We start from the raw sequence: 8,826 nt of genomic DNA on the forward strand, positions 1-8,826 counted from the left end.
ATGCTGTAGCTCCTCTGAAAAAGAGAGCTTTAAATCAGAAGTGTCTGACTCCGTGGTATAACTCACAAACTCGTAGCTTAAAACAGATAACCCGTAAGTTGGAGAGGAAATGGCGTCTCACTAATTTAGAAGATCTTCACTTAGCCTGGAAAAAGAGTCTGTTGCTCTATAAAAAAGCCCTCCGTAAAGCTAGGACATCTTTCTACTCATCACTAATTGAAGAATATAAGAACAACCCCAGGTTTCTTTTCAGCACTGTAGCCAGGCTGACAAAGAGTCAGAGCTCTATTGAGCTGAGTATTCCATTAACTTTAACTAGTAATGACTTCATGACTTTCTTTGCTAACAAAATTTTAACTATTAGAGAAAAAATTACTCATAACCATCCCAAAGACGTATTGTTATCTTTGGCTGCTTTCAGTGATGCCGGTATTTGGTTAGACTCTTTCTCTCCGATTGTTCTGTCTGAGTTATTCTCATTAGTTACTTCATCCAAACCATCAACATGTTTATTAGACCCCATTCCTACCAGGCTGCTCAAGGAAGCCCTACCATTATTTAATGCTTCGATCTTAAATATGATCAATCTATCTTTGTTAGTTGGCTATGTACCACAGGCTTTTAAGGTGGCAGTAATTAAACCATTACTTAAAAAGCCATCACTTGACCCAGCTATCTTAGCTAATTATAGGCCAATCTCCAACCTTCCTTTTCTCTCAAAAATTCTTGAAAGGGTAGTTGTAAAACAGCTAACTGATCATCTGCAGAGGAATGGTCTATTTGAAGAGTTTCAGTCAGGTTTTAGAATTCATCATAGTACAGAAACAGCATTAGTGAAGGTTACAAATGATCTTCTTATGGCCTCGGACAGTGGACTCATCTCTGTGCTTGTTCTGTTAGACCTCAGTGCTGCTTTTGATACTGTTGACCATAAAATTTTATTACAGAGATTAGAGCATGCCATAGGTATTAAAGGCACTGCGCTGCGGTGGTTTGAATCATATTTGTTTAATAGATTACAATTTGTTCATGTAAATGGGGAATCTTCTTCACAGACTAAAGTTAATTATGGAGTTCCACAAGGTTCTGTGCTAGGACCAATTTTATTCACTTTATACATGCTTCCCTTAGGCAGTATTATTAGACGGTATTGCTTAAATTTTCATTGTTACGCAGATGATACCCAGCTTTATCTATCCATGAAGCCAGAGGACACACACCAATTAGCTAAACTGCAGGATTGTCTTACAGACATAAAGACATGGATGACCTCTAATTTCCTGCTTTTAAACTCAGATAAAACTGAAGTTATTGTACTTGGCCCCACAAATCTTAGAAACATGGTGTCTAACCAGATCCTTACTCTGGATGGCATTACCCTGACCTCTAGTAATACTGTGAGAAATCTTGGAGTCATTTTTGATCAGGATATGTCATTCAAAGCGCATATTAAACAAATATGTAGGACTGCTTTTTTGCATTTACGCAATATCTCTAAAATCAGAAAGGTCTTGTCTCAGAGTGATGCTGAAAAACTAATTCATGCATTTATTTCCTCTAGGCTGGACTATTGTAATTCATTATTATCAGGTTGTCCTAAAAGTTCCCTAAAAAGCCTTCAGTTAATTCAAAATGCTGCAGCTAGAGTACTGACGGGGACTAGAAGGAGAGAGCATATCTCACCCATATTGGCCTCTCTTCATTGGCTTCCTGTTAATTCTAGAATAGAATTTAAAATTCTTCTTCTTACTTATAAGGTTTTGAATAATCAGGTCCCATCTTATCTTAGGAACCTCGTAGTACCATATCACCCCAATAGAGCGCTTCGCTCTCAGACTGCAGGCTTACTTGTAGTTCCTAGGGTTTGTAAGAGTAGAATGGAAGGCAGAGCCTTCAGCTTTCAGGCTCCTCTCCTGTGGAACCAGCTCCCAATTCAGATCAGGGAGACAGACACCCTCTCTACTTTTAAGATTAGGCTTAAAACTTTCCTTTTTGCTAAAGCTTATAGTTAGGGCTGGATCAGGTGACCCTGAACCATCCCTTAGTTATGCTGCTATAGACGTAGACTGCTGGGGGGTTCCCATGATGCACTGTTTCTTTCTCTTTTTGCTCTGTATGCACCACTCTGCATTTAATCATTAGTGATCGATCTCTGCTCCCCTCCACAGCATGTCTTTTTCCTGGTTCTCTCCCTCAGCCCCAACCAGTCCCAGCAGAAGACTGCCCCTCCCTGAGCCTGGTTCTGCTGGAGGTTTCTTCCTGTTAAAAGGGAGTTTGTCCTTCCCACTGTAGCCAAGTGCTTGCTCACAGGGGGTCGTTTTGACCGTTGGGGTTTTACATAATTATTGTATGGCCTTGCCTTACAATATAAAGTGCCTTGGGGCAACTGTTTGTTGTGATTTGGCGCTATATAAAAAAATTGATTGATTGATTGATTGATATACAAACATTCTCATTCCTTATTATTCATTTCATATTTTACCAACATCTTAATCATTTGGTCAATTGTTTCACAACATTTTTTCTTGCCCCACTTGCGACATCTTCTTCACTCCCTCTTTTTCTCTGACTCTGCACTCTTTATGAAAAACAACTCATATAATCATTCATTTCACTTATTTGTAAAATACATCTTCTAATCAACTCTTAATTTTAACACATTACTACTTCATTTGATCATCATTTTTAGATATATTCCCTCATCTTCAGCACCGAGTTCATTCCGTGGACCTCCCCATTTGCAATGGAAAAGTCCGGCATGACCTCACTTACTCCTGGAAGGTACCAAAAACTGTGCAGTTTAATTCAACAGCATGTATATTAATCCCATGGCACGTATTATACTCCAAGATGAAAACAAGTTGAGAGCAAGCTTAAAGTCATCTTTCCTGACACCACAATGTTTATCAGTTTAAACATTAAATATCTTGTCTTTGTGGTGTATTCAATTGAATATAGGCTGAAGAGAATTTGCAAATCATTGTATTCTGTTCTTATTTACATTTTACACAACGTCCCAACTTCATTGGAATTGGGGTTGTATTTACTGTACATCTTCTTGAACAGATGACTTATTCCTTATGGCTCCAAAAAAAAAAAAAGAGCTGGGGGAGAAAAGATGGGCAAAATAAACAATTTACAAAGGTGAAAAGAGACATTTTCCATAACTGACTAATTTCTCATATCCTCCTATTACAATTTTATATACATGTTGTATATTCCATGATCTCATGCTGGTTCTCATTTATTCCCCTCTTTTTTGTAATATAAAAATGTTTCATAAATAAAAAGTTTTGTTTTAAAAGAAAAAGGTAGGTCAACCCACTGTGGTAATATCTGAAATCTGTGAGTCTGGTTATTGTAACAGCATTAAGTATAGAGTTTGACATGGCATTTCAACATCAGTATTTCTACTTTACATCATCTGAGCTGATTACTGTAAAACATATTGTTACACAACTGACACAAGAATGAACCTAGGACTTTTGTGAGAATAGAGATGGTCTGGATAGCAAATAATGCCATCTACCTGCTGCAGACCTGAATGCAAGAAACAGAAACAATATTATGCTTTTTGTCTTATAGAGACATGCTGTAGAAGGGGCCCTTAAGAGGTGGCTCCAGCATTTAAGAGATTGGGGAGTTGGAGAGAGAGCATGCATTATATGAGTCCTCATCAAAGTGACGCATGTTATTGCTTTGTCTCATAGTTATATTTTTCATTCATCTTTGTTACTTTGGGTTCATCAAAAACCAGTGAAACACTTTTAACCAAACCTGTTGAAAAACCAGGAACATACCACTTAAACTGGGGCACATTCTGAATGTTTTTTTGTTTTTTTTTTTAAGTATTTTCCATTAACCACCTAAATTTAGGTTATAAGAGCAACATTTGTATATACACAAATCCTGAAGTGGGGAATTTTAAGCTATTTAAATATGAAACCATATGTAACCACAAGACACAACCATATTTAACCACAGGAAACATGGCTCGAGCACATACAGGCCCTACACAGACTTTTGTCTAAATGTAGCATGCAAAATGATGTTTCAAGTTTTCCACTGGTAATTTGCCATTATCGTATCCCTAGTCCAACGTCCTATCCATTTTTTTAAATTCCAGTTTTACTTTCCTGCTCTGTTGAATAGTTTGTGTCATATTTGACCACATTTTCGGCATCATGTCCCATCTGTCATTGCCATCTTTGTTAGCTGATGCCAAAGAGGTTTTATATAAGAACTACAGTCCGCACTCCCAATGCTGCCCACTAATCACAAATGTCCCTTCATGGACAGTGACATGACACCTCCTAACCGGGCAAAATATTGACGAAGTGCCCAGATGTTAATGCATTTTCAATGAGGATTTGCTACTGAGTACACTCAGAAAAACACTTGCAAAATACATGTTAAAATGCCATTCTGGTGATGGTCTAGTGGTTAAGGCATTGGGCTTGACACCAGAAGATCCTCGGTTCAAATCTCAGCCTGACTGGAAAATCATTAATCACTTGGGCAAGGTCTTTAATCCCCTATTGCTCCCGGTGTGTAGTGAGTGCCTTGTATGGTAGCAGCCTCACATCGGGATGAATGTGAGGCATTATTTGTAAAGCACTTTGAGTGTCTGATGAAGATGGAAAAGCGAAATATAAATGCGGTCCATTTCATTTACCATTTGCCTCACATCAAGAAGGTTGTGGAATCACTTCCTACCTGGGGTCTTTTGCATGGGTTGAGTTTGCATGTTCTCCGTGTTTGTGTGGTTCCCTCTGGGTGCTCCGGCTTCCTCCCATATAAAAAAAACAAAAAGTAAACAAAGTCTTTAAATGCTTCAAAATGCTAAAGTTCAAGCTAAGACTAGAAAATCTGGTATTATTCCACCAATACTATTGTCACTTCACTGATTTAATCTATTTATGAGATCAGATTTTAAGATCTTGTGATTATCATATAAAATACAACCCCAAACCAGAAAATGCTGGGATGGTGCACCTTCATTAATTTTTTGCCTCTTATCCAGGTTAGGGTTGCAGTGGCAGTAGACCAAGCAGCTCACCCCACACTTCCCTATCCTTGGTCACTTTGACTATTTTTTAATTGATTTCATTTATATAGCACCAATTCTATAAAATTAGTCTGTACATTGTATTGTGTATGTAAATTAATTGTATTGTATTGGATTACAACAATGAAAATACATGGCATTAAGGACATGACATGACAAGAGATGAAGTGTATCAGACGTTGTTTTGTCCCATTCTTCCTGCAAACACATCTTAGGGCCCCTTCACACATAGTGGGAATTTGGTCGAATTGCCCATGAAGTGCACATGAAGCAGTAAAAATTGTAGCTGCCTCCAACACCTCGTACACCTGTTGCTACAACTATTTGTGCACACCAGCGGCTGAAAGACAGTGTGAGCTGTGAGAGCCCATCGAACCTTCTCGCGGCAGGTGTCAGCCAAATTCCAGCTGACACACACGAACATCTCACACCACTTGTTTGGCACTTAGAAAATGTATGGTCATTTGCATTATTAGCACGAAAACTGCAGACAATCACTGTCGAGCTGGATGTGAAATTTGTCTAAGTACCCCACGACTGTGGAGTTGCAAAAAGCCACACACATGTGGCGCATGTGTCTCACATGTGTGCGTGTGTGCCCCCACCACCTCCCCACCCCCCCCCACACACACATGCATAAAATGCTGATATGTATGTACAGATCTGTTCACATGGGGGCTGGACAGCGAGGTCTGATTGCACACAGCACGGGGAGGGGCCTGTCAGATGATCACAGGACACTGACAGCTCAATGACAGCTCAGTGCACACATTACAAACACAGAATCCACCTCCAGGACAGTTATATAAATAATTACAACAATACCTACATAGGCAATTACATAACAAATAACGAAAATGAATGACCACATAACACAGAGAGTGACACGTTGTGTCCCCTTTTATGTATTATTTATATCAACCCAGTGATATTCACTAATTATACAGGTTCTCCACATCAGCAGCATGATGTGGTGCAGCTGCTCTCACCATGTTCTTGCTCGAACACTGAAAAAAATGCTACTTTGGATCAACTTAAAAAAATTGATATAATTTGTTACAGATAATTTTTTTAGTTTCTCACAATGTATATTTAGGATTTTGTAAAGTGATTCCAGCAGAATTAAACTGGAAACCACAATTTTCCATTAGACCAATGTAAGTACTTTGAATGAAGTGCACTGTTTCACTTTTCAGTGAAAGACACTGTCATGTGCACGAACCGTGGCACCTAGATCGTGCACGCCTGTCTGTCGGTGCAATATTTTCGTCGCTCGCTCATATGAGCTGTTTCACCGTGAGTCACCCTGAGTTGTACATATTCATAATATATGTGAAGGGGCCCTTAAGTTGTATAATAGTGCGGAGTCTTTTTTGTTGCATTTTTTTTTTTTTTAATTCCCCACCAATACTCTACTAGGAACAGTAGCCATACATTTGCAATGTGTGCAGAATGTGATTTTTCATTGTCTTGTTGAGAAATGCATGGATGTCCCTGGAAAAGATGTAATCTTGAATGCAACATACACATGTTGCCCTAAAATGTCAGTGTATTTTTCTGCATTAATGCTACCATCATAGAAGTATGAATTATCTTTGCCAAGGGTGCTGACACCATAACGGACCTTTGCTGATAACGGTCTGGATGGTCCTTTTCATCTTTGGTCTAGAGCACACCACATCCATTTCTTACAAAAAAACACCAGGAATACTGATTCATCTGAAATTATATAGTGTGAGAGATATATTTTATGATTTATCTATTAATTTGAGGTGAGGCTGAGAGATGTGTCAGGTTTGCAATTGTCCTGGATCAAGACTAAGATCCAGGATTTCAATAACTTCCTGGACTCAGTCATCTCCATGCAGTGAAAGGTTTGATCTTATAGAGATACGAGCTGGTGTACCGGCTCTGCCCGGTTTAACCTGTTTTAGACATAAGCCAAATGCCATTTCATTTTAATCAAAACAATTCCCCAGCATTTGTTGTTGTAATGCTGATGTCTTATAAATATAATAGTTAATGGGCTAAAGTTTGTCCAGCAGAACTACGTATAAGAGGTGGACTCCACAGACTAAGTGGAAATACTTAGTTAAAAGACAAACACATATGAAGTCTTTCATGCAGATTTTGTTTTGCAATGAAATTTATAACAAGATTACACACAAAAGGAAGGTAACAGGTAATGTAAATATCAATGAATCATAATTGAGGTAGTGGTGTATTTCACTGTTTTTATATTGCAATTTTACAAACATAAAATGAATGTATTCGGACAGGAAGGCAAACTGGGTTGTACAGGACAGTCAGGTGCTTAACAGCTGAGAATATAAAGTAGCTGAAGGAAGGGATTAAATATACAGAGATGGCCAACACATATACAGGGCTGGAAATTTGGATCTACCTGGTCATACCCACAGCTGGCTATTTTGGGAGTAATTTTCAGTTCAACTTTTTAAAAAATGGTACCAGTTTGTTCCCCATGTCATGAGGATTCTGAATATATATAGTTTTTAGGGCTACATACTCGTATTATAGTTTGGGAGTTTATCCCGGACAGACAGAAAGACAGACAGAAGTGGCAGCATGAAAAGCACATGGTACAACAATGTATGGTCTTAAATGGTTATTTTGGGGTAATTTTCAGTTCAACTTTTTAAAAAATGGTACCAGTTTGTTCTCCATGTCATGAGGATTCGGAATATATGTAGTTTTTAGTGCTACATATTATAGTTTGGGAGTTTATCACACATGGTACAACACTGTATGGTCTTACATAAATGGCTATTTTGGGGGCAATTTTCAGTTCAACCTTTTAAAAAAATGGTACCAGTTTGTTCCCCATGTCATGAGGATTCAGAATATATCGTCATGACATGCTAGTGCTATAATATGTAGCTCTAAAAACTATATAGTTTTTAGAGCTACATATTATAGTTTGGGAGTTTATCCCAGACAGACAGACAGACGAAACCCTTTATGTATACAGAGTCACTTATCTCGGCAGTGGCATTCATGTCTCTGGTTCCTCTGCCTTTATGATAAAGAGGTGTGGCAAAAGCTTATGGAGTCATGAGGTCACTGGACAGAGGTGTTTGGTGATGCTGATGCCTTTGCAAGAGAATAAACTTCTTTAGTGTCCTGGTGCTTCCTGTCTATCTATATGGTTGTGAGACTTGGATGCTAACCAGCAACCCAAGGCAATGACTGGATGTTTTTGGTATCAAGTCTCCTTGGGTACCTATGTAATATCTTTGTGTCAAACAAGCGGTTACTTAGGGAGAGTGATGAGCAGTATCACTTGCATCAGGAGGAAACATCAGTTGCACCATTTTCACATGTGGCATGTATTTCTGTGTATGATCCAGCAAGTACGTGCTTCAGTGTTGAGGACACCAGTGGCTGGAGAAGGCCAAGGGGACACCCACATTTTGCCTGAGTACGGCAGGCACATGGTTACTTTCAAGAGCTGGTGATGGATCAATTGGCTGCCTGAGCGGATGCCATCCAGGATCAAAGGCAGTTCTGTGGTGTGGTAAACGCGGTGATAAACAAAGCACAGTACATGATCCCACGCTTGACTTGAATTAAGATGTACAGTATGAACTGAGTGATATTTTATTACATATAATTGAAGAAATTGCACAAATTAAACATTTTCATTGAGGTTTATTTGACATGGACAATGCACATTAATAAACAGGTTTGCATATCTGCAGGTTTCTTGGGTATCTGCAGATTTCAGGTGTATGTTGTGC

This window comes from Thalassophryne amazonica, chromosome 12 (assembly GCF_902500255.1).
Source record: "Thalassophryne amazonica chromosome 12, fThaAma1.1, whole genome shotgun sequence".
NCBI classification, from domain to species: Eukaryota; Metazoa; Chordata; class Actinopteri; order Batrachoidiformes; family Batrachoididae; genus Thalassophryne; species Thalassophryne amazonica.